This window comes from Pinus tabuliformis, chromosome 5_2 (assembly GCF_031772625.1).
Source record: "Pinus tabuliformis cultivar Carrire ecotype Pingquan chromosome 5_2, CPIR1, whole genome shotgun sequence".
Lineage (NCBI taxonomy): Eukaryota > Viridiplantae > Streptophyta > Pinopsida > Pinales > Pinaceae > Pinus > Pinus tabuliformis.
Window position 1 is genome coordinate 384,907,031 of NC_142306.1, and position 26,309 is coordinate 384,933,339.

Sequence of the window (26,309 nt, forward strand, 5' to 3'; positions counted from 1 at the left end):
CCATGGAATGAGGTAGGCTACCAAATAATCAAATACATCTCATATGAGGGTAGGTATAATGTGGTCTCTGTCTATCATTTCATGATCCTTGAAGAATTAAGATTTGGAGTAGAAACACCCCCTCACCAAAGGCTCAACATACCATACTTCTTGCTTCAATCAGTCATAGACGCAAGCATCAAAGTGGAGTGAAATTCCCAATAGTTAGCTCACCATGGGTTTATTAGGATCCTCATACAAGATGCCCTCCAAAACCTTAGAACTCCTATAACATGGTCAGTTTTCAGATACATGCCAGCTGAGGATGACATCAAAGCTCTCACTTATAATGTTAGTCCTACTGTCAGTGAAGAGGAAGTAAAAAAAGAAGAGGAAGATACAAAAGGAGATAAGGATGAGATGGATGAAGAAGGAGATGACACCGAGGAATACTCTGAAGATGAAGAAGAAGAGGTAGAAGAGAAGGAGGATGATGAAGAAACAGAGAAGGAAAATAAGGAGGAGATTGATATAGATGATGAAGATCTACAAGAAGATAAAGACAAGAAGGACATAGAGGAAGAAGGCAATGGAATAGAGGGGACATAAAACAAGGAGGAGTCAAATAGGGTGTTTCCAGAGGCCATTGAGAGACAGACAACAGTTGCCCTCACTTCTATCAACACCCCAATCAAGAAAAAAGTTAAAAGGCAGAGGCAGACTCCATTATATTTCATGACAACAAAGAGCACAAGAATAAGACAATGGAAGCCACAAACATCAACCAAGATTCCTATTGTGATTGAAGACTCCCCTACACAAAAAGACAAATTTCCTTCCCCTAAGTCCCCTATCACCTATGTGAGGAGGCCTACTACTAGACCAACTGCCTCGAAGGGAAAGGCAATCCTATAGGACACACAACAAAATCTACAAAAAGCACAAAAAGTCCTACAGGATGCTCTACTGAATCCATAGGAGGCACAGAAATTAGAAAGGAAGGTAGGGGAGCAGCAAGAAACAAAAGAGGAAGACCCAAAGACAACAGAACCCAGCTCCCAACCTAACCTAGACTCCTATTACCAGTTTATTGAAGGAGGCAGGGTCATACCTCAAAATTTTTCCATCCCACTATTCTTCGAGCTTGAAAAGGAGATGGCCAGAACTCACCGATGGATGTAGATCACAAAATAAAATGGGGTGGAAGACATTGGGTAGATGGAAGAGAAACTCAAGGAGATGGGCAGAGGGCTAAGTGGCTTGAGGGATAGAGAAGCTATAATGAGAAATCAACTAGAGACAGAAAATGCATGGTTGAGGGGACATCTGCAGGAAAGGGAAAATCAATTGGCATGTATGGCCAATCTCTCCTTGGAAGCAATCGAGTGTAGGATGCCAACTAAATCCTATGCTCTCTACCTCAAATAACAATGGTTGCAGTTTCAGATTAAGACCCTAGCACATAAAGGAACCATGCTATTTCAGGACTACAGGTAGTTTATTGATCTTTGTGATCAAAGTACACTAAAGGATAGCGCCAAAATGGTTGAGTTTTATTTGCACAACATGGACCTCATAGACATGAATGTATGGGACCCTAATGCTATGCTAGGAGATCTACAATTAATGGCTTTGGCATCATGGATGAACCATGAGGAGTCAAGAGCTACAGAGATGAAAAGGATATTGGCAAGAGAGAAAATTGAAAATTTTCTAATCAGAGCTGAACAATAGAATCCCATGGCCCTCATCAGTACCCATAATTTGATTGCAAATGATCCTCAGTTGGCACCTAGATATCTTGTTGCACAAGAGCAAGCAATTTCACATTTTGAGGACATGTTGAGGTTGCTAGAAGATGATAGTATACATGCTTTCTTGACGAGATGGAACACCCTGCCATACAACTTAAAGATAAGAGAACATCACTCTCCTCAAAGTTTGATAGAGGCACTCAACATGACACCTATGTATAAGAAATATATGCAAAGGTTGAAGGTCAATTGGATAGGTCTAAGATTCAGTCCACCACTACTCTTAGGGATGCTAGAAGGGAGAAAAGAAGAAGAAGAAAAGAGGCAGTGGGAAGAGGTAGAAAAGAAAGCAGGCTTCTATGAACAAGAAGAGGATACCACAATAGAGGCATGGGATGTCAGAGAGGCCACTAGAGCCATGAAGTATATGGATATTGACTAAGTTGCTCAGAAGATGAGTAACACTTTCAGTACGGGGCTGATGATGAGCCTCATGATTAGGTAATTATATGGGCCTTAATTCACCTCCTAGATTAGTCAAATGAGCTATTCTCATAACTTATTTCATGCTTTTGATTATATTTTGTTTATGAGGTTAGTTAGCGTTGGATACTATGCATTGAATGCAGGATTAAAGGAAAAAATCAAGGAATTTTGGCATATACCTAGGTCTAAACTCGAATGGGATAATGGAGAGGGATTATAGGAGGTAAATCCTCCTCATTTATTACCCCTCCATTTGAATATTCCTCCATCATCTCGGAGTGCAAACAGCCAAATCATGAGGACTAGAAGGCAACCAAGAAAGTGAGAAACAGAGCACCAATTTATCTCGCGTTTGGGAGCCAAACCTCCTTAACTTTAAGGAAGTCATTGGGGACTTCAGATGTATAAGTAGAGAGGCCTAGGACCTCATTAGGGTTCGTATTTTTTATTGTGAAACTCTACTCTATTTTTGAGCTACAAGACTTGTGACAGTTCTTTTGATGTAATTTGTTGTTTTGGTAATAGGAATGAGTTTTGTTTTGAGCTAGCACTAAGTTAACTCGGACGGCTGAAGCTCTTGGGTTAGGGTCCAACCCTAGCATCCAAGGCTCCTCTTGATTTTACATGTATGTTTAGTGTATATTCATAGCGTAATTGTTTATTTGCTTATTAGATGCATTTCCATTACAAGTAGTGTAGATTAGATTGGTTCTGTGATAGTTTGCTTCCATTTGTGCCTTATTTCAAGTATTAGGTTTCAAGGAGAAAAAGGATCACCACAGGGTTGTTAGTAGGTGTCTCGTCCTCACTTCCTCTGTTATGAAACCAGCTCAAGAAAAGATAGAAAAGATAGATCAACGCCTTAGAATTCAGCCTCTTCGAGGGGGCAACCTCCTTTACATTACATAAATGAACAATTCTTGGATGATACAAATGACAAAACCTCCTTTCTATATATAGGAGTCTAAGGAGTCACAATATAATCCAGCCGACCTAACAATAATAATATAAAGCCACAAAAATAACAATAGAGGGATTCTATGGGGCACAGAAATAACAATATGGGGGTAATAGGGGCACAACAATATAAATAAGGGGTATAACTACAATAGTAATGGAGTAATCACTAGTATTATAGGGACCCAACATGCCCCTCTCCTTCAAAAAAGTGTTGTCCTAAATGCTTGAGTAGTTATGGATACTTCTGCATAAAATTCTCATCCTCCCATGTGGAATCTTCAGCGGATAAGTTCTTCCACTTGATAAGATACTCTGAAATTGATCGATTTCGTAGCTGTCGAGTTCTTGTTTCTGTGACTGCTTCCGGTTTCAATATAATTTTTCCTTCCTCGTCATGTTCTGGCAGTATTGTTTGAATTGGGAGCTTGTCACCTATAACCTTCTTTAAACATGAAACATGGAAAACTGGGTGCAATCGAGAAGCTGCAGGAAGCTCCAATTTGTATGCCATAGTACCAATCTTTTGCAACACCTTGTACGGACCATAATACTTTGGTGATAATTTATTATCCTTCTTAGCTTGCTTTAGGGACATTTGCTTATATGGTTGTAGTCGTAGGAATACCCAATCACCTACATCAAAACTTCTTTCACTGCGATGTTGATCTGCCTGTTGTTTCATTCTATTTTGTGCCAACACGAGGTTATCCTTTAAGAGTTGGAGGACTTGTTGTTGATGTTCGATGTAATGTTCCACTGCCTGAACCTTAGAATTTTCTCTTAAATATGATGTGATGGATAGTGGTTGATACCCATAAAGTGCCATAAATGGGGTCATTTTTGTTGTTGTATGGAAGGAAGTGTTATACCACCATTCAGCCAGAGGCAACCATTTGACCCATTGTGTATGTTTATCAGATACAAAGCAACGAAGATATCCTTCCAAACATTTGTTTACTATCTCAGTTTGCCCATCAGATTGAGGATGATAAGATGAGCTATGAGCTAACTGAGTACCAAGACAAGAAAATAATTCTGTCCAAAAATTTCCAGTGAAAATGGGATCTCTGTCACTTACAATAATCTTTGGGTTTCCATGTAGCTTTTGAACTGTTCCATAAATGCAGTAGAAAATGTACTGGCTTTACATGGATGTGATAATGCACAAAAGTGTGCATACTTGGTAAGTCTGTCAACTACCACCATGATGACACTCTTTCCCTCAGACTTGGGTAAACCTGTGATAAAATCCATTGAAACCTCCTCCCAACGTTGGCTTGGAATGGATAAAGGTTGTAATAGACCCGATGTCTTAATTGTTTCAACTTTATTTTGCTGGCAAACCAAACATTCCGCCACAAACTTTTGAATATATGATTTAAGGCCATCCCAAAAAAATTCCTTCTTAACCCTGTGGTAAGTTTTTAAAAATCCTGAGTGCCCTCCTAAGGGAGAAGTGTGCAATTCCATAAGAATCTTTTGTTTTAGCTGGGAATTCTTACAGAGGTATAAGCGATCTTTGTACCATAACGAATCATTTTGCCAGCTAAATGTATCAGAAGTACTGGAATCTTGTTGTAGCTTTCGAATAAGTGCGCACACTTCTTCGTCATTCTTCCATTCCTCCCTTGCTTCGTTTATCCAATCTGGTTGGATAATAGAAATGGCACACAACAATGCTTCCACATCCTCATCCTTTCTTGAGAGTGCATCTGCCACCACATTTTGCTTCCCTTTTTGTAGATGATTTCAAAGTCATAACCCAACATCTTTGTGACCCACTTTTGTTGCTCTTCAGAGGATAATCTTTGTTCTAAAAAGTATTTAAGGCTATCATGATCCGTTTTTACCTTGAAGTGTCTTCCCATTAGGTAGGGTCGCCATTTCTTAAGTGCATGGAGTATTGCCAACATTTCCTTCTCATAAATAGCTTTGCTTAAAAAATTTCCCTTGATTGGACGACTTTCAAAAGCAATGGGTCTTTCATCTTGCATTAGAACAACACCAATTCCATTTCCTGAAGCATCACATTCCACAATAAAGGTTTTTGTGAAGTCCGGTGTAGCTAAGACCGGTGCTTGGCACATTGCCTCTTTAAGATGTTCAAAGGCCTTTGTTGCTTCCGGAGTCCATGAAAATGAATCTTTCTTCAATAATGTTGTTAGAGGTGCTGCTATTCTCCCATAATTCTTAACAAACTTGTGATAATACCCTGTCAACCCAAGAAATCCTCGCAGATGCTTTATGGATGTGGGGATTTTCCATTCCTTAATGGCTTTAATTTTGCTAGGGTCTACCTTAACTCCTTCATGAGATACAATATGACCCAAATATTCCACCTCCTGGACTCCAAAGAAACATTTGGATCTTTTTGCATATAATTGTTTCTCCTCCAATAGTTGTAGCACCCTATCAACATGTTCAACATGATCCTTCCAAGACTTGCTGTAGATAAATATATCATCAAAAAATACTAACACAAATTTTCTAAGGAATGGTTTGAAAATTGAATTCATCAAACCTTGAAATGTTGAAGGTGCATTGGTAAGGCCAAAAGGCATGACCAAAAATTCATAATGACCCTCATGAGTTCTAAATGTTGTTTTCGGAATGTCTTCAATCTTCATTCTGATTTGATGATATCCCGAACGAAGATCCAACTTGGTGAAGTAAATTGATCCATGCAATTCATCCAGTAATTCATCAATAATAGGAATGGGGAACTTATCTTTAATAGTGAGCTTGTTGAGCTCCCTATAATCCGGACACATGCGCCATGATCCATCCTTCTTGTGCACCAATACTATTGGAGCTGAGAAAGAACTTTGACTCGGTTGAATTATACCAGCCTCTAGCATTTCTGCAACCATATGTTCAATTTCACTTTTTTGGACATAGGGATATCTGTACGGCCTGATGTTTGGAGGAACACTTCCTGGAATCAGATGAATAGCATGATCATGATCACGCATAGGTGGGAGACCCTTGGGAGTCTCAAATACCTTGGAATGATTGTCTAGGACTTTTTGGAGATCTGGAGAAATAGATGATTCCAATGTGGAAACATCTAGCGAGAATAATTGTGCAATTACACCTCTTTGCTCCTTTTTTAGAAGCTTTGTCATACCATGAGAGCTGATTATCTTTGCTGGTTTCCCTGCAATACCCCTTAATTCAACTTCCTTTCCTTCCGTAGAAAATTTGATGAAAAGTTCTTGAAAATTAAAAGCTATTGTACCCAAGGATTGTAGCCATTGGACTCCTAGTACAACATCAGCACCTCCCATTGGAATGGAAAGCATTGGGCTAGTCAATACATATTCTCCCATGGATAGCTTGATATTATGGCACTTTCCAGAGCAATTTATTGTTCCTCCATTTGCAATCATCACTTGACACTCTGGTGCTGGATATAAGAAGCAATTCAATTCTTTTGCTACCCTACAATGAATAAAATTGTGGGTGCTTCCTGAATCAATCAACACTATTACCTTTTTCTTCTTGATTTGTCCTTCTATCTTGATGGTTTGAGGAGTGGTAATTCCTGCCAATGCATTACAAGATATGGTTGGATTTATTTGTTCTTCATCTAGGCTTTGTTTCTGGAGTATATCTTCTTCTTTTGACCTTTCTTGCTCCTTTTCTTCTTCCTCTTCACAATCTATGTAAAATAATTTCTTCTCAGCACAATTGTGACCTTTAGTGTATTTGCTATCACAACTGTAACAAAGCCCTTTTGCTCTTTTTTCTTCCAATTGTTGTGGTGTCAACCTTATAGGTTGTGGAAGACTACGGGCAGCAACACTTCCGTCTTTATAGTTGTGAGTGGTATGCTTCCTGGTTGCCATAATTTTGCTTTCCATTTTTCTTGCTAACCTGAATGCCTTCTCTAATAATCAGGTTCCCAAAGGCGAACATCATGTTGGATATTATCCTTTAAAGACCCTATGAACACATCAATCCTATGCTCCTCTGGAATATCTTTTACCCTTATGTTCAATTTTTGGAACTCCTCAATGTGCTCCATTACTGAACCCTTTTGTTTGAGACTTATCAATTGGCTAAAAAAAGTGTTGCTTTTTGTATCTTCATAATGTGCTATCAATTCTTCCGTAAAAATTACCCAAGTAATAAATTGTTTACGAGAACAAAGCCATTGATACCATACAAACTGATTTGGTTCCAAATATACAGTTTCCATACGTACCTTTTGTGTGTTTTGCACATTATTGAGATCGAAGAATTGCTCCATTCGTAATATCCATGTGGCGGGATCCTTGCCATCAAACTTCCTCATATCGATTTTTGGAATATGGTGATTCTTCGATCCAACATTCACGTCTATGGAATCATGATTAAAATTTCTTTCGTTCTCATCATGAGTTTCCTTTACTACCTTTTCACCATTAGTGACCCTTTCTTGTAGCAACTTCTTCAATTCTGCCATGTTTGTCTTCAAATCTATCTTCAAATCTGCCAAGTCTCTCTTCAAATCTGTCTTCGACTCATCCATCTTAGCTTCCATGCCCTTTATCTTAGATTCCACGCCATTTACCTTAGATTCCACGCCACTTATCTTAGCTTCCACACCATTTATCTTAGCATTTGTTAACTTTTGTGAGCGTGACATTTGTTGCACTTGTTCTTGTAATTTTGATATATCATGTAGCATTTCTTCCTCTTCTTAGAGTCATGCTAGAGCTTTCAGGTTCCTTACTAGGTGTTTGCATTTTCTTTCCTCGGGGCATCAGTTACCGATAATAATGCTTTACTATGCCCTTTGAATTCCGTTAAACCAAGCTTACACAAAAATTTAAAAAAAAAACTACACACCTTTTTTCACTTTATAGAAGCCTGATATTGAATCTGATGTATCTCTGTAATTTTAGATCATCTAGTTCTGAAAGTGCTACCTATAGTAGCCTTCTGCGTCTTCTTTCCAATTCCACAAGTCTGAGCCAAATTGGATTCTCCAAGGAAGCGTTATGTGAAATCTCCCACAGTGACTTGCTTTTAGACTGGTTCAGTAGAGCAAACATGTACGACGTGCCACGAGTCATTGTTTCAACCTTTGAATCTAAAACACACACACAAGAAACTATAGTCCGTCCTCTTTCTGTACCTTCTTACGAAATTTCAATCCGATCCCCAGAGAGAAAGTTATGACGATTTTCCCCAGGTCACCTGTTTTGAATGTAATTTAGGAGTCTGCAAAAAGACCAACTTCCTCAGATCATATCTCCGCAAATATTGTGCGAAAAGATCTGAAATTCGGACCCAAGGTTCAGCGCGATTTCTTCTCAAGTGGGTTTTTTTTTCGAATTTTGAAACATCACAGAAAAAATTTATATTGAAAATGCCACGATGACCTGTTTGGAGCAGCGAAACCCTAGAATCCAAAGCTCTGATACCAAATGTTATGAAACCAGCTCAAGAAAAGATAGAAAAGATAGATCAATGCCTTAGAATTCAGCCTCTTCAAGGGGACAACCTCCTTTACATTACATAAATGAACAATTCTTGGATGATACAAATGACAAAACCTCCTTTCTATATATAGGAGTCTAAGGAGTCACAATATAATCCAGTCGACCTAACAATAATAATATAAAGCCACAAAAATAACAATAGAGGGATTCTATGGGGCACAGAAATAACAATATGGGGGTAATAGGGGCACAAAAATATAAATAAGGGGTATAACTGCAATAGTAATGGGGTAATCACTAGTATTATAGGGACCCAACATCCTCCCTCTGGGACCATGACTTGACGAATGGACCCTTAACCAGCCCCGAAAACATAGATTTCTAGTTCTCTTATGAGCTTTGGAGTTTGTTGTCATTAATTTAGTATTTGGTTAATGTTGCAAGGTAGATTTCATTGTCACCTTTTCTATATCCATTTCTGTAGTAGATCTCACTCATGCTTTCATTCCCTTCAACAACTTTTTTCATGCATAATATAGGTAGTTGATTTATTAGTTCTGCTTTTCTAGTTTATGAAAATGTATCTTGTTGCATAGCTTTTTGGAAGACACACATGTTTTATGTAGAGCACGTGCCTCAAGAGGAGACTAAGACTTCATAGCCAGCATCCACCCTCCACTTCATCCACCTTAGCCATCCGTTATTTTCACCATCACCCTCACTAGTTTTTCATCAGTTTTCATTGAAATTCTCCCAAAAACATTGAGCGAATCTAGCCATCTATCATCTTGGATATTGACTCCTGAGTGATCCTACACCTTCTAACACTCCATTCCACCCATCATGCACCTTTCCTGTAGGTTTCTAGTACATTGTGTAGGTTTTCCTGAAATGCATTGTTTTGAGGCTGAATTGATGGAAAACCTCTAGGAAGTCACAAAAAGCCTCCTAGGGACCCTCCACACCATCCAACCACTTCATAAACCTTCTAGCCATCCTCAAACACCCTTAATCCACGTGTCACATCCACAAGAACAATTAGTTTGCATACTTGATTTTGCATAAAGATAGCAAAAAAGTGAAAATAGATTTAGTTTAGTTTCTTTACATGCACATTACTATTGTTTGATGCTTTTTACTTTTGAAGTTTAGATAGTAGCATTTGTTTTAGCATTTTTTTTATGTTGATTTAGCATTTCTTCTTAGCATAACTTCTAAAATGCTTAATTAGGGTATGATGTGGTTTAGCATTGCATGTTGACCTTTTTCATTACTGCAGTAGAGTAACTCTCTTAGAGTAGATTTACCTTTCTTCCATCAAAGAATCAAGCTTCTTTTGACTCCATAGAAGTTTGTCTTGGAACCCCAGTGGTCTCTCACCAACGAAACAATGACAACACACAGAACCATCACTTTTACTTCTGCATATAGCACTGTCACCTCCAACTTTATATGAACCCTCGGTTGATGGGTAAAACTGGTAGCCTAGGAGTTGCAGCATCCTTGCAGCAATAGTGGTGCTCATCACAAACCCAAAAACTTTTTCTAGGCTTAAGTCACCTACTCGACTAAAGACGACGAAAATGAGGGATTGTGATAGTTTTGAACATCCACAACCCTCAGTGAAAAACGCCCGAGGCGTAATGATCTAGTTGAGGAAGAAGAAAATGGAGAAGGTGGATTAGTTAGCAATAGTGTTTCTATAACCAACTAACTTCATAGAGAACAGAACATCGAAGTTTTGTGTGACCAGTGTTAAAGGAAGTCCGTATACAAGGGATGAATAGTGTTTGCCTAATAAACTTCATAAAAAAACACCGAAGTTTTCGGAAGTTTTCATAGAGAACACCAAAGTTCGGTGTAACAAGTGTGAACACCAAAGTTCTGTGTAACAAGGGTTAAAGAAAATCTGTACGAGTTAGGGAAGTTTGCAAAACATGTGTTAAAGGAAATATGTATGTGAATTCGGTGAAACCAGTGTTAAAGGAACTCTGTATATCAGTTTGGCAATAAGAGGTGCCATTAATGTTCACAATAGGGCCAACAAATTTTTTTGTTAGAAACTTTAATGAAAAACAGAATATCAAATCCTGTATATACCATATCGGAAGATTAAACAAAGGTAATTAATCTTTTAGTCACACTGCCATAAAAATAAAAATATAATATAATATCAACAACTACTGTCGTACAACCAGAGGGCACTTTGAAGAAGGTCTTCACCAAAGTTTGTAGGAAGAAGGTCGATACACTAAGGGTGGATAAGAGTGTCCTTAATTAACAAATAACCATCTGAATCGATATCATTTCCATGACCTTATTAAGTATGCCTAGCATTATTTAAAGCACAATGAAGCATTTTTTATTGGAGGAGTAACATATATATAATCGAAATATATATATATATATAGTTTTATGAGAAAAAGGCACCTTTGCAAATAACTTGAAAGCAGTATATAAATATTAAAGGTAAATAAATAAAAAAACAAATTATTGACGAGATATGTTACACAATGTCTAAGTAGTACAAATATTTACAGCATCAAATGAACTTTCTTTCGATTCAGATCCCTTCTGTGTTATTTTTGTTAAGGGATATTTCCTTTTCATATGAGAAATTGGCTAGAGTATATATTCCTTAAAAAAAAAAATTGAAATAAAATAGTTAAGGTATCAAATGAACTTATTTTTAGCTTCAGATATCTTCTGGATTATTTTTGTTAAGGGAAAGATCCTTTTCGCACTATGATAATTTGGACAGAGTATATATTCCTTAAAAAAAAATTATAAATTTTAATTTTTACAAATATATTTTAAAACTAAAAATATAATTTTATAATAAAGTTTTATAAATTACCAAAGGGGTGCCTCCTCAAAACCTTGCAAATTCTGATATCATATTTTATTTAAACCATTTGATTATTCAAATACACTAGAAAACTGAAAGTTCTAAATCAATTAGACAATCCAACATCTCAACAAACATTCTTTTGGCTGCTTTCACATGCTATCATAGTAGTATTTAAGGCAGCAAATGAACGCACACCTTTCTACACTATGAGAAATGAATTATCTCTTCTATGTTATTATTATTAAAATAATAAACATGTGCACTTTTCTTCACGTTTATACATTATGAGAAATTGAACGTAGTATATATACCTTAAGAAAAACTTAAATGCAATATCCTTTTACCATATAAGTTATCATTTCAATAATTATAAATATAATTTATAATTTGAAATCTTATGAATAAGATACTCTTCAACCTTTGTCTATTTATAAGGTTTTCAAAGTTCAAAGTTTTTCAAATTAGATTAATTGGGAAGTTATAAACTTGGTCATATATTTAAAAAAAAAAGAAAAAAAAGATAGAGAGGCAAAAAAAAAGTGGTTTTCCCTATCTTTAGTTTAATATTTTGAAAAGGGAATGTAATACATATCTCAATAGAATAAATCTTTATGAAATGATGAGAGTAGGAGTATATCTAGTTGTCAACATTCTACTTTCTTTTCATTCAATGGGGAATTCTATGATTAAACCTATGGTGTCGTCATGGGTTCCCCCCTCTCCCCTGTGATAGCTAATATATTCATGGAGGTTTTTGAATCAAATTACTTAGCCTCTTCTCATATTCTACCTAAGTTGTTGAAGAGGTTTGTGGATGACACTTGTGTCATCTAGTCCCATGCTAAAGAAAAGTTGGAATTGTTTTTCCTCCATCTTAACAATAAATCCAGTTCTATAAAGTTCACCATGGAATTTGAATATAATGGTAGTTTTCCCTTCCTTGACGTCCTCCTCTCAAGGAATGATAATGACTCTTTCTCTCATTAGGTATATCGTAAATCATACGAAACATTATCTTCATGCTAATTCTCATCATTTCCTACCTCAAAAGCTTGGTGTTCTCAACAACTTAGTGACTAGAGCTTTAAGAGTTTCTGATGAAAACCATCTCAAGGAAGAGAAATCACATCTCCTATGTATTTTCTTTAATAATGGGTATAGTAGACACCAATGTACTAAGGCGTTCCTCAGAGCTGCAAAAGGTCCTAGTGTTAAGAAAGATACCAATGATCGATTTTATGGTGTTCATCTTCCTTTTATCCAAGGGACCACTCAAAAGATTGCAAGGATCCTAAGGAAGCATAAGGTGGCTTCAGCCTTTTGGCCTTTAAATATCACCCAGAGCTCCCTTAGATATGTAAAAGACCTAGTGGACCCCAAAAATATGAAGGGTGTTTACATTATCCCATGCTCTTGTGGGACTCCCTACATTGGTGAGATTGCTCTCTCGATTAATCAAAGGATTCGTGAGCATGTTGCTGACATGAAGCATGGCAGGACCCACTCCTCTACTTTGGCGGAGCATAGAGATAAATCTAAGCATCGCATCTACATTGAGGAGGCCCAAGTCGTTGTTAAGGTCAGTAATTTCCATTATCATAAATTGAGGGAGGCCCTAGAAATTGGAAAAAGACCCAATTATTTGAATAGAAATGATGGTTGAATATTAGTAGAAGTTGGGTCCATGTTTTGTCATCCAATTTTTTTATTTTTATTTTTTATTTATCTATGTAGGTATTGGCATCCTTTTTATAGTATTTATTGTTGATTTATTCTTCATTAGAGTTTATTTTCTTGATCTTTCATGTTTTTTATGTATTTTATCATCCTATTCGTTCTTAACTCCTTTTAGTATTTCTGTTGTTCGTTTATTGGGCCTGAGCCCCATATTTTATTGTTGACCTCATTTTATTTATTGATTATTTTTTCCTTGGATATATATATATATATATATATATATATATATATATATATATATATATATATATATATATATTTCTATTTCTATTTCTATTTTTATTTATTTATTTACATATATATATTTATTTGACTTGTGTATATCTTTGTTTTATTTTATTTATTTTTCGATTAATTATTTTTAATTTATTTTATTCTATTTCCATTAGTTATTTTATTGATCAAAGGCTCTATTATGGTGTTCACTCATTTTTATAATTTTTGACTTCCCTCCTTTAAAGTTTGACTTTCATTATTTATTTATTTAATTTAAAAACTAGCAGTTTAATATGGAGTTGTCTTTAAAGAGACTTTTTGGAAGCTTTTCCGGTGGGTTTTTCTGGTCAAAATCTGGCAGCAATTTATTGAAATCGCAAGTTTGATAGCTAATTTCTGCACAATCAAAGCATCCCAGAGGTTTTCGAGGGTGTTGAATCCAAATATGCAGTTAAAAAACCATTTTAAATAATACAAATCAAGATTTAACCTCAATCTTTTCCGCCGGATTTGTCATCGGAATCTCAAAAATTCGCACTAAAGAAAACTCCGTTTAATATAGCGATTACTTATTAATATTTGTTTTTAATAAATTAATAAACTAATATCACAATTTAATATTATTTTTCAAAAACTAGTAATATTTGGTTTTAATAAATTAATATAAATATTATTTTTCAAAAACTGGCCATTTAATATAGTCGTTACATATTAATATTTTAATAAATTAATTGACTAATATCATTATTTAAATATTGTTTTTCAAGAACTAGTAATATTTGGTTTTAATAAATTAATTTAAATATTATTTTTCAAAAATTAACTGTTTAATATAGTCATTAATTAATAATATTTGTTTTTAATATATTAATAAATTAATATTATAACTTAAACATTATTGTTCAAATATAGCCGGTACTTGAAATTATGTCTCTACATTGCTCTACATTTAAGCCTTTGCTATGGTCTTCGTCTTCATCTGGTCCTGATGATGAACTACACTTGTTGGTTCGAAACGCGTCGGCCAAAAAGTTCTCTCATGTGATTCCTACCGAAAGACTTTGTTTAATTCATTATGGATCACAGAAGCTTCAATACAGAAATGGTTACTTTTATTACAACAGTTTGATCTAACCATTGTTGATAAGCCTAGTAAGGAAAATGTTGTTGCAGACTTTTTTTCTAGAGTAAATCGGCCTACAGAGAAGGAATGATGGATGACCAGTTATGAGACGAGCACTTATTTTCTATTTCAGTTCTCTCTTCATGGTTTGTTGATATGAAAAACTATTTAGTATCATCTCAGTCCCCACCAAACTTGTCCTCCAAAGGAAAGAGCAAGATAGTGAGGAAAAGCATCCCCTTCACCTGGATTGGGGGCAATCTTTTCAAACTTGGCCCAAATCAAATCTTGAGAAGGTGTGTCAGGGAGGAGGAAGTCTTTGACATCGTTCTAACCTGTCATGATGGGCCTTATGGAGGTCACTTCGCAGCAAAGAGGACAACATTCAAAGTGTTACAAGTAGGCTATTATTGGCCCACTCTCCATCAGGATGTGAAAAAATACACTAGTGAGTGTGATCGGTGCTAGAGGATGGAAAGGCCTACTCCAAGAGATGAAATGTCTCTGCAACCTCAAGTGACTTTCAAGCCATTTGACAAGTGGGGAATGGACTTCATTGGACCTATTAACCCTCCTTTAAAGCAAAAATAGTACATTATTGTGTGCACTAATTATTTGACTAAATGGGCTCAAACAAAGGCAATTAAGGCAACAACAAAAGAGAAGGTGGTTGAGTTCCTAAAGGAGAATGTATTATACAAATTTGGGTACCTAGAGAGCTGGTCAGAGACCAAGGTAGCTAGTTTACCTCCAACATGATTGAAGACTTGCTTAGCCATCACAAGATCAAGCACAGGACCTCCTCTCCCTATCATCCACACGCTAATGGGCAAGTGGGGGTGACCAACAAAGCACTGGAGGGCAACTTGACCAAAGTGGTAAGCAGCAGTAGGAAGGATTATGCAGAAAGACTGGTTGAGGCCACCTGGGCCTATAATACCACATGGAAAACCACCACTAGATTCACACCCTTTGAGTTGGTCTATGGGAAAAGGGCCCCATTGTCCATTGAATTTGAATATAACACATTAAGGATGGCAGCCCAACTAGATATGGATCTTAGCAGTGCACAGAAAGAGAGATTGTTCCAGTTGAATGGTTTGGATGAATTCAAAATGCATGCCCTCCTACATACAGAGGTAGTTGAACTTCAAAGGAAGATTTGGCATGATAAAAATATCAAGGAGAAGCAATTTTTGGAAGGCGATTGGGAGTTGTTATATGATTCTAGGCATAAATACTTCAAGGGAAAGTTAAGGACAATATGTTTCAGATGTTATGTTGTGGAAAGATCCCATGATAATGGTTCAGTGCAAATTAGAACCATAGATAAAGAAGCCATTCCTTTACTTGTTAATGGACACCGATTGAAAATTTATAGGAGACCTTTATCAAAACAAGATTTCATTGAATATATCAATAAAACAGTGATGATAGTGGAGAAAGTTCCAGCTCCTCCCTCATTAAATAACTGAGAAAAAGAAAAAAGAATAAGGACTCAGGAGAAAACCTCCATGAGGCGCCCGAGTCCCATCATTGGGTTCAAAAACTCTTAAGCCAGCTCAGTGGTGTCAAAACAAAAAAGAAAAAAAAAAAAAAAAGAAAAAGAGAATAAGAAATATCCTTTGGTGAAAAGCTTTCTTGAGGCGCCCACGGCAAACATCTAGTGTGAAAACCTCTCAAAGGAAACCTAGTTGTTTTTCAAAAAAAAAAAATGTATATATATATATAATCATGAAATTTCCATTTACAGGTGGGCAAAGAAGGGAGGTCAATGAGCAAAAGAGAATCCCAACGACACCCTTACCACTCACATATTTACTTTTTCACTCATTTCGATGCATCCCTCCATCATTTCTGTCGTTTTTTCACTCCATTGCTTTAGTTTATAAAAAGATTGTGTTTTCTACAGGATCCCCTGTATTCCTACAAGATCATGTGAAAACCCACACGATGATCCTCTAGGAATTACAGTGACCAAGAAATCCTATAGGAAGCAATCCGAAGGTAAATTATGGACTCGTTAGGCCCCTAGAATTCACCATCTTCATGATATATCAACACACCTTGTCCAACATCATCATCCCTACACTGACCATTAAAAATAAATCAGTTTCAAGAGTCTTTTTCCAGTCTTCGAAAAAAGGAAACAAAGAGGAATAAAAGGCATCACCTGAATATTCTTTTCTCCCCACACTCCCACTGCTTTCCATCCATGTCACCATCCTCACAGCCCCAGTAAGAAAAATTATCAAAGAGCTATGGGGAGAAGGAGCTATAAGACATTTTGTAGAAAATATTGTAGCAGCCTATCCCACAGAACACCAATCACACGAGAAACAAGTCTTTACCATGACGATCCAGGAGCTCCAAAGCAGCAACATCATATCTTCAACCACAGGTACCTGCAAAAAAAAAGAATCCACTAGCAGAAAGCAAGAGGATGAAGAAGAATGACATGCAACAAATATACACAGCAACACCTTTGGTCTTCAACAACTGCAGCATAGCATTAGAACCATAGGTAAGTATCCCACCCACTCTCTCATATGCATCATGTAGTCAAAAAAAGGTAAGGGTTACAAGATAGTTGGTTTATAAGTGAAAAGGTGGCCAATTAACTTCGCCACCCTCGTTCAGTCACACATGCACAACCAGGTGTCCTCTCACACATGGTTGCAGTCAACTCAAAAAAAGAGAAGGAGTAGGAAAAAAAGTGTTAAACTATGGATCCATAAGGTGGGAGCTGATTACGAGGAGTGGGAAATGACGAGGTGGCAGTGGGGACCAACAGTCCAAAAATAGAAACGTACCTTTGCTGCCAGCACACCACCTCACCCTGAATCACCATAAGAGGAAATAAAACATTGTTCCCATGCATTCATGCATTTCACCTCCTTGAAACTCCCTCACTCAATTCGCTATCATACCCAGGCAACCCACCGGAATCAATACTCCATTGTTTCACTACATAGGAATTCCTACAAGACTGCACAGGAATTCCTACAAAGCATGCACAGGAATTGCTACAGGATACACAGAGACTGTCTAATAGGATTGGTACATAAGAGATCAGATCGGTTATCACAGGATATTGGCCACTGCAAGCAATCTAAAGAGGTAGGCTCTGTAATTACATCCCTCTTTACAAGTAAATGAACCAAGAGTCCTCTAAGTTTGAGTGAATTTAAAACTATGCCGAGCATGATTTAAAGCACAATGAAGCATTTTGTATTGGAGGAGTAACATATATATAATCGAACTATATATATATATATCTAGTTTTGTGAGAAAATATATATATAGTTTTGTGAGAAAAAGGCACCTTCGAAAATAACTTGAAAGCACTATATAAATATTAAAGGTAAATAAATAAAAAAACAAATTATTGACAAGATATATTACATAATGTCTAAGTAGTACAAATATTTACAGCATCAAATGAACTTTTTTTCGATTTAGATCCCTTCTGTGTTATTTTTGTTAAGGGATATTTCCTTTTCATATGAGAAATTGGCCAGAGTATATATTCCTTAAAAAAAAATATTTTCAAATAAAATAGTTAAGATTTAACTAGTACAAATATTTAAGGCATCAAATGAATTTATTTTTAGCTTCAGATATCTTCTGGATTATTTTTATTAAGTGAAACATCCTTTTCACACTATGATAATTTGGACAGAATATATATTACTTACAAAAAAATTTATAAATTTTAATTTTTAAAAATATAATTTAAAACTAAAAATATAATTTTATAATAAAGTTTTATAAATTACCAAAGGGGTGCCTCATCAAAGCCTTGCAAATTGTGATATCATATTTTATTTAAACCATCCGATTATTCAAATACACTAGAAAACTAAGAAATGAATTATCTCTTCTATGTTATTTTTATTAAAATAATAAACATGCACACTTTTCTTCACGTTTATACATTATGAGAAATTGAACATAGTATATATACCTTGAAAAAAACTTAAATGCAATATTTTTTTTACCATATGAGTTATCATTTCAATAATTATAAATATAATTTATAATTTGAAATCTTATGAATAAGATACTCTTCAACCTTTGTCTATTTATAAGGTTGTGAAAGTTCAAAATGTTTCAAATTAGATTAATTGTGAAGTTATAAACCTAGTCATATATTAAAAAAAAAAAGGATAGAAAGGCAAAAAAAAAAGTGGTTTTTCCTATCTTTAGTTTAATATTTTGCAAAGGGAATGCAACACATATCTCAATAGAATAAATCTTTATGGAATGATGAGAGTAGGAGTAGATCTAGTTGTCGACATTCTACTTTCTTTTCATTCGATGGGGAATTCTATGAGCAAACTTGCGGTGTCGTCATGGGTTCCCCCATCTCCTCTATGGTAGCTAATATATTCATGGAGGATTTTGAATCAAATTCCTTAGCCTCTTCTCGTCCTCTGCCTAAGTTGTTGAAGTGGTTTGTGGATGACACTTGTGTAATCTGGCCCCATGGTAAAGAAAAGTTGGAACTGTTTTTCCTCCATCTTAACAATAAATCTAGTTCTATAAAGTTCACCATGGAATTTCAATATAATGGTATTTTTCCCTTCCTTGACGTCCTCCTCTCAATGAATGATAATGACTCTTTCTCTCATCAGGTATATCATAAGAAAAATCATATGGAACAATATCTTCATGCTAATTCTCATCATTTCCCAGCTCAAAAGCTTGGTGTTCTCAACACCTTAGCGCTTAGAGCTTTAAGAGTTTCTAATGAAAATCATCTCAAGGAAGAGAAAGCACATCTCCTAAGTATTTTCTTTAATAATGGGTATAGTAGACACCAATGTACTAAGGCTTTCCTCAGAGCTGAAAAAGGTCCTAGTGTTAAGAAAGATACCAATGATCAATTTTATGGTGTTCATCTTCCTTTTATCCAAGGGACCACTCACAAGATTGCAAGGATCCTAAGGAAGCATAAGGTGGCTTCAACCTTTCAGCCTTTAAATATCACCCGGAGCTCCCTTAGATATGTAAAAGACCTAGTGGACCCCAAAAATATGAAGGGTGTTTATGTTATCCCATGCTCTTGTGGGACTCCCTACATTGGTGAGACGGGTCTCTCGATTAATCAAAGGATTCGTGAGCATGCTGCTGACATGAAGCATGGCAGGACCCGCTCCTCTACTTTGGCAGAGCATAGAGAAAAATCTAAGCATCACATCTACATTGAGGAGGCCCAAGTCGTTGCTAAGGTTAGTCATTTCCATCATCGTCAATTGAGGGAGGCCCTAGAAATTGAAAAAAGACCCAATTATTTGAATAGAAATGATGATTGGAATATTACTAGAAGTTGGGTCCTTGTTTTGTCCTCCAATTTTTTTATTTTTATTTTTAATTTATCTATGTAGGTATTGGCATCCTTTTTATAGTATTTATTGTTGATTATTCTTCATTAGAGTTTATTTTCTTGATCTTTTGTGTTTTTTATGTATTTTATCATCCTATTCGTTCTTAACTCCTTTTAGTATTTTTGTTGTTTGTTTAATGGGCCGGAGCCCCATATTTTATTGTTGACCCCATTTTATTTATTGATTATTTTTTTTTTGTATATTTATTTACATATATATATATATATATATATATATACTTGTGTATATCTTTGTTTTATTTTATTTATTTTTCCATTAATTATTTTTAATTTATTTTATTTTATTTCCATTAGTTATTTTATTGATGAAAGGATCTATTAGGGTCTTCACTCATTTTTATAATTTTTTACTCCCCTCCTTTAAAGTTTGACTTTCATTATTTATTTATTTAATTTAAAAACTAGCAATTTAATATAGCGATTACTTATTAATATTTGTTTTTAATAAATTAATAAACTAATATCACAGTTTAATATTATTTTTCAAAAACTAGCCGTTTAATATAGTCGTTACATATTAATATTTTAATAAATCAATAAACTAATATCATTATTTAATATTATTTTTCAAGAACTAGTAATATTTGGTTTTAATAAATCAATTTAAATATTATTTTTCAAAAACTAGCCGTTTAATATAGTCGTTACCTATTAATATTTTTAATAAATTAATGAAATGATTTTATTTTTTTTCAGAAACTAGCTGTTACATATTAATATTTTAATAAATTAATAAACTAATATCATTATTTAAATATTATTTTTCAAGAACTAGTAATATTTGGTTTTAATAAATTAATTTAAATATTATTTTTCAAAAACTAGCCGTTTAATACAGTCATTACTTAATAATATTTGTTTTTATTATATTAATAAATTAAGATTATAACTTAAACATTATTGTTCAAATATAGCTGTTACATGAAATTATGTCTCTACATTGCTCTATATTTAAGCCTTTGCCATGGTTTGCCTCTTCATCTGGTCCTGATGATGAACCACACTTGTTGGTTCAAAACGCGTCGGCCAAAAAGTTCTCTCATGTGATTTCTACTGAAAGACTTTGTTTAATTCATTATGGATCACAGAAGCTTCAATACAGAAATGGTTACTTTTATTACAACAGTTTGATCTAACCATTGTTGATAAGCCTAGTAAGGAAAATGTTGTTGCAGAATTTTTTTCCAGAGTAAATCGGCCTACAGGTGAAGAAGGGATGATGGATGACCAGTTACGAGACGAGAAATTATTTGCTATTTCAGTTCTCTCTTCGTGGTTTGTTGATATGGCAAACTATTTAGTATCATCTCCATTCCCACCAAACTTGTCCTCCAAAGAAAAGAGCAATATAGTGAGGAAAAGCATCCCCTTTACCTGGATTGGGGGCGATCTTTTCAAACATGGGCCAGATCAAATCTTGAGAAGGTGTGTCAGGGAGGAGGAAGTCTTTAACATCCTTCTAACCTGTCATGATGGGCTTATGGAGGTCACTTTGCAACAAAGAGGACAACATTCAAAGTGTTACAAGTAGGCTATTATTGGCCCACTCTCCATCAGGATGTGAAAAAATACACTAGTGAGTGTGATCTGTGCTAGAGGATGGGAAGGACTACTCCAAGAGATGAAATGCCTCTATAGCCTCAAGTGACTTTCGAGCCATTTGACAAGTGGGGCATGGACTTCATTGGACCTATTAACCCTCCTTTAAAGCAAAAACAATACATTATTGTGTGCACTAATTATTTGACTAAGTGGGCTCAAACAAAGGCAATTAAGGCAACAACAGAAGAGAAGGTGGTTGAGTTCCTAAGGGAGAATGTATTCTACAAATTTGGGTACTTAGAGCGCTGGTCAGAGACCAAGGCAACAAGTTTACCTCCAACATGATTGAAGACTTGCTTAGCCATCACAAGATCAAGCATAGGACCTCCTCTCCCTGTCATCCACAAGCTAATGGGCAAGTGGAGGTGACCAACAAAGCACTGGAGGGAAACTTGACCAAAGTGGTAAGCAGCAATAGGAAGGATTGTGTAGAAAGACTAGTTGAGGCCACCTGGGCCTATAATACCACATGGAAGACCACCACTAGATTCACACCCTTTGAGTTGGTCTATGGGAAAAGGGCCCCATTGTTCATTGAATTTGAATATAACACATTAAGGATGGCAGCCCAACTAGATATGGATCTTAGCATTTCACAGAAAGAGAGATTGTTCATGTTGAATTGTTTGGATGAATTCAAAATGCATGCCCTCCTACATGCAGAGGTAGTTGAACTTCAGAGGAAGATCTGGCATGATAAAAATATCAAGGAGAAGCAATTTTTGGAAGGCGATTGGGAGTTGTTATATGATTCTAGGTATAAATACTTCAAGGGAAAGTTAAGGACAAGATGGTTTAGACGTTATGTTGTGGAAAGATCCCATGATAATGGTTCAGTGAAAATCAAAACCATAGATAAAAAAGCCATTCCTTTACTTGTTAATGGACATCGATTGAAAATTTATAAGAGACCTTTATCAAAACAAGATTTAATTGAAGATATCAATAAAACAATGATGATAGCAGAGAAAGTTCCAGCTCCTCCCTCATCAAATAACTGAGAAAAAGAAAAAAGAATAAGGACTCAGGAGAAAACCTCCATGAGGTGCCTGAGTGCCATCATTGGGTTGAAAAGCTCTTGAGGAAACTCAGTGGTGTCAAAACAAAAAAGAAAAAAAAAAGAAAAAGAAGAAAAAAAGGATAAGAAATATCCTTTGGTGAAAACCTTTCTTGAGGCGCCCACAACAAACATCTAGTGTGAGAACCTCTTAGAGGCAGCCTAGTTGTTTTTCAAAAAAAAAAAATGTATATATATAATCATGAAATTTCCATTTACAGGTGGGCAAGAAGGGAGGTCAATGAGTAAAAGAGAATCCCAAGGACACCCTTGCCACTCACATATTTATTTTTTCACTCATTTCCATGCATCCCTCCATCATTTCTATTGTTTTTTCACTCCATTGCTTTAGTTTATAAAAAAATTGTGTTTTCTACAAGATCCCCTGTATTCGTACAAGATCCCGTGAAAACCTACAGGATGATCTTGTAGGAATTACAGTGACCCAGAAATCCTACAAGAAGCAATCCGAAGGTAAATTATGGACTTGTTAGGCCCCTAGAATTCACCATCTTCATGATCTATCAACACACCTTGTCCACCATCATCATCCCTGCACTGACCATTAAAAAAAGTCAGTTTCAAGAGTCTTTTTCCAGTCTTCGAAAAAAGGAAACAGAGAGGAATAAAAAGCATCACTTGAATATTCTTTTCTCCCCACACTACCACTCCTTTCCATCCATGTCACCATCCTCACAGCCCCAGTAAGAAAAATGATTAAAGAGGTATGAGGAGAAGGAGCTATAGGACATTTTGTAGAAAATCCTGTAGTAGCCTATCCCACAAAATACCAATCACACTAGAAACAAGTCTTCACCATGATGATCTAGGAACTCCAAAGTAGCAACATCATATCTTCAACCACAGGTGCCTGCAAAAAAAAAAAATCCATTAGCAGAAAGCAAGAGGAGGAAGAAGAATTACATGCAACAAATATACACAACAACACCTTTGGTCTTCAACAACTGCAGCATAGCATTAGAACCATAGGTAAGTATCCCACCCACTCTCTCATATGCATCATGTAGTCAAAAAAAGGTAAGGGTTACGAGATAGTTGGTTTATAAGTGAAAAGGTGGCCAGTTAACTTGGCCACCTTCGTTCAGTCACACATGCACAACCAGGTGTCCTCTCACACGTGATTGTAGTCAACTCAAAAAAGGAAGAGTAGGAAAAAAAGTGTTAAACTATGGATCCATAAGGTGGGAGCTGATTACGAGGAGTGGGAAATGATGAGGTGTTAGTGGGGACCAATAGTCCAAAAATAGAAACGTACCTTTGCTGCCAGCACACCACCTCACCTCGAATCACCATAAGAGGAAATAAAACATTGTTCCCGTGTGTTCATGCATTTCACCTCCTCGAAACTCCCTCACTCAGTTCACTCTCATACCCAGGAAACCCACCAGAAGCAATACTCCATCATTTCACTACAGAGGAATTCCTGCAGGACTACACAAGGATTCCTACAGGAGCATGCATAGGAATTGCTACAGGATACACAGGGACTGTCTACATGATTGGTACAGAAAAGATCAGATGGGATATCATAGGATATTGGCCACTGCAAGCAATCTAAAGAGGTAGGCTCTATAATTACATCCCTCTTTAGAAGTAAATGAACCAAGAGTCCTTTAAGTTTGAGTGAATTTAGCAACTGTGTGAAGGAAATTACATACACAGTCACCTCTGTTTTGGTTCTACATTTGAAAAATTGTTTCAACCCTCTCATTTTCTCCTCAAGCTTCACCAGCAAGATGACATGAGGGTTTAATAGGAGAGAGCCCACCAACACTGTGAGAATCCAACAACACCCCAAGTGCATGAAATCTTCACAAGACATAATTGGATGGGGTTTTTCGAAAAATTCAGAGGGTATGATGATGAGGTGGCTCAAGAATTTTCTCTCTCCCTCACTCCACTCGCCAGAATCCATGCCACTATTGTGATAATGGGCCTCAATATAGATCTCACCCCTGAGCTCATCCGCTGAGTCACCACACTCCCCCTATGAATACCATGGAGAAAAGAAGACAAAGGAGATAGCGAGGTTGCCAAAAGAAAATTCTTTTTATAAGGTGAGGAACCCATTGAGGACAAAAATGGAGTAAGGAGGGAAAGTATGCTATATCCATGGAATGAGGTAGGCTACCAAGTGATCAAATACATCTCATATGACGGTAGGTATAATTTGGTCTCTGTCTATCATTTCATGATTGTTGAAGAATTGAGATTTTGAGAAGAAACACCCCCTCACTTAAGGCTCAACATACCATACTTCCTGCTTCAATCACTCATAGACTCAAGCATCAAAGTGAAGGAGGGAAATTCCAATAGTTAACTCACCATGGGTTGATTAGGATCCTCATACAAGATGCCCTCCAAAACCTCAGAACTCCTATAACATGGTCAGTTTTCAGAGACACGCTATCAGAGGATGACATCAAAGCTCTCACTTATGATGTTAGTCCTACTATCAGTGAAGAGGAAGTAAAACAACAAGAGGAAGATACAAAAGGAGATAAGGATGAGACGAATGAAGAAGGAGATGATACAGAGGAATACTATGAATATGAAGAAGAAGAGGTAGAAGAGAAGGAGGATGATGAAGAAACAGAGGGGAAAATTAAGGAGGAGACTGATAGAGATGATGAAGATCTAAAAGAAGATGAAGACATGAAGGACATAGAGGAAGAAGGAAATGGAACAGAGCGGACATAAAACAAGGAGGAATCACCTAGAGTGTCTCCAGAAGCAATTCAGAGATAGATAACAGTTGCCCTCACTTCTCTCAGCACCCCAATCAAGCAAAAAGGGAAAGGTAGAGGCAGACTCCATTATATTTCATGACAAAAAAGAGCACAAGAATAAGATAGGGGAAGCCACAAACATCAACCAAGATTCTTATTGTGATTGAAGAGTCCCCTACACAAAAAGACAGTTTTCCTTCCCCTAATCCCCCTATCACCTATGTGAGGAGGCCTACTACTAGATCAACTGCCTCCAAGTGAAAGGCAATCCTATAGGACACACAACAAAATCTACAGAAAGCACAAACAGTCCTACAGGATACTCTACTGAATCTACAGGAGGCACATAAATTGGAAAGGAAGATAGGGGAGCAGCAAGAAACTAAAGAGGAGGACCCAGAGACAAAAGAACCCAGCTCACAGCCTAACCTAGACTCCTATTACTGGTTTATTGAAGGAGGCAGGGTCATACCTAAAAATTTTTCCATCCCACTATTTTTCGAGCTTGAAAAGTAGAGGGCGGAACTCACCAATGGATGCAGATCACCAAGTCAAAGGGGGTGGAAGAAATTGCGCATATGGAAGAGAAACTCAAGGAGATGAGCCGAGAGCTAAGTGGCTTGAGGGACAGAGAAGCTATAATGAGAAATCAACTAGAGACAAAAAATGCATGGCTGAGGGGACATCTGTAGGAACAGGAGAATCAATTAGCATGTATGGCAAAACTCTCTTTAGAAGAAATTGAGTGTAGGATGCCAACTAAATCCTATGCTCTCTACCTCAAAGAACAATGGCTACAGTTTCATATTAAGACCCTAGCACAGAGAGGAACCATGCTATTTCAGGACTACAGGTAGTATATTGATCTTTGTGATCAAAGTACACTAAATGATTGGGCCAAAATGGTTGAATTTTATTTGGACAACATGGACCTCATAGACATGAATGTATGGGA